Consider the following 2,280-nt stretch of genomic DNA (forward strand, 5'->3'; position numbering starts at 1 on the left):
CGCCCGCAAGCTCCGGTTGATAGATTTATTCAGAGGAAAAGGTCCCCTTGGAGATGGTTCAGACGAGCCGTCGGGCTGCGGCTTATTTAACGCGGGTGCTTCACAGCACAAACGCCAAGTGTCTTTCAGGTCAGCATCCTGTACTCCAGTGTTTCTCAACCTTGGCAACTTGAAGATGTCCGGACTTCAACTCCCAGAATTCCCCAGCCAGCATTCGCTGGCTGGGGAATTCTGGGAGTTGAAGTCCGGACATCTTCAAGTTGCCAAGGTTGAGAAACACTGCTGTATACCATCTGGGCTGTTGTGCGTGGAGGAAAACTGATAACCCCATAACGGGCCACCGTGATTTGAGGAGGAAAAAAAGGAACAAGATTGGATACGCGAATAGATTTTATTTTTATAATACTAGTATTATAGGCCTATCTACAGACCCCTCACATCCTGGACATAAATTGTTTCCACTTCTACCCTCTGTAGGAAGTTATCACACAGCCCTCTCCCAGAAAAATGAAATATCCTAGGAAATATTGAAAAGGCAGAATATTTCTCTGGATGTGAAAAGGAAGAAACATGTTTTAAAAGACAGAATAGCTGCCTGTAGCTTCCTGCCCATCCCCACTTTGTTAATGGGCCATTAAGGCCAAGCTAGTCCACTTTACATAATAAAGACTTCTCCACTTCAGCTATAGGAAAGCATGATAATATTGGCCCTAACTGACCACATGGCATCTGAGAACTCAACCAAACCTGGGTTCAAAACACAGCCCAGAGAGTTGCCCCTGCATGGCCCCATGGGAGTCTGACAACCAATCAGAATACATTTTTTTACACAGGAACAGGAAACAGAGAGGTGGGACTGAACAGGTTATAAAAAGCCTAGCAAGCCCCTCCCTCAGCCCTTCTCTTCTTCTCCACCAACATTGAAGCATGTGATCACCTTTTCTGTTCAGGAGCTCAAGCCATGTGGCCGTCCACCAATAAACCATCTTTCCAAGCAGCCTCCATGTCTCCAGTGTCTTTTTCCCCACTTGGAGCTGAACCCAGAAGGACATTTCTTTCATCAGGAGGAAAACTGATAACCCAATAACGGGCTACCATGATTTGAGGAGGAAAAAAGGAACAGATTGGATATGCAAATAGATTTTTTAATACTAGTATAGGCATATCGACAGACCCCTCACATCCTGGACATAAATTTGTTTCAACTTCTACCCTCAAAACCACACTATTCCACACCAGACCAAGTAGTATAAAATGTGGTTTGGGCATTTCGCAAGCCACTTCCATAAACTTGAATTATACAATAGTAGTTCATATTTCAACTGGAACTGCCAAGTCTGGCCCTGAGGTTTACTTTACAAAGGGTGATCATCTATTTCATGGAAACACAAGGGCCATGAAATGCATGGCTTCATGGCTCTCAAGAACCTGCTTAAAATGGAAGGTGGGGGGAGAGAGAGAGAGAGAAGAGAAGAGGAAGAGAGAGGGGGAGGGAGGGAGAAAGAGAGGGAGAGAGGAAGAGGGGGAGGAAAAGAGGAAGTGAGTGAATGAGTAAGAGAGGGAGAAGGAGGGGGAGAGACTGAAACACCCCTGCAGAAAGGAGTTCCCCCCCCCATGCCATCACTCTGCTAAACAACTAATTCCCACAACACTGTCAAACTAAGCTTGTATTACTATTCTTCTCATCTTTCTTATTACTATCTACTTTTCTACTTATGACTATAGCTTTGTTGCTCGTATCTTTATGATTTAAATTGTTTCCTGGTATTATTTATGTTGATTATTTAGTAGCCTATGACTATCACTTAAGTGTTGTATCTTATGATTTATGATGTATTTTTTATGACAATGATCACGATTTATCACTTACAGCTTTTATGTACATTGAGAGCTTACGCACCAAAGACAAAATCCTTGTGTGTCCAATCACACTTGGCGAATAAACAATTTGATTATATTCTGTTCTGTTCTTTGCATGAGATGTGACTTGTGGTTTTGCCTAGGTTGGGGAAAGGTTTAACCATCTTTTAAGGTGGAGATCAAAAGCTCTATGCCCACCCCACCACCTGTATTCCTGAAAAGAAATTGGGAATGACCTTGGTTTGCCAGGAAAGGGTCCTGCTGCTGACTGATACCTTACTCACCCAATGCTGGTAGTCCTCGTCTTAAAACAGTTTGTTTAGTGACCTTTTGAAGTTACCAAGGCACTAAAAAAAAAAAGTAGCTTATGACTTTTTCACACTGAGCGTTTAGCATTCCCATCCCGGTCATGGGATCAAA

The sequence above is a fragment of the Thamnophis elegans genome, chromosome 3 (assembly GCF_009769535.1).
Source record: "Thamnophis elegans isolate rThaEle1 chromosome 3, rThaEle1.pri, whole genome shotgun sequence".
Classification (NCBI taxonomy): Eukaryota; Metazoa; Chordata; class Lepidosauria; order Squamata; family Colubridae; genus Thamnophis; species Thamnophis elegans.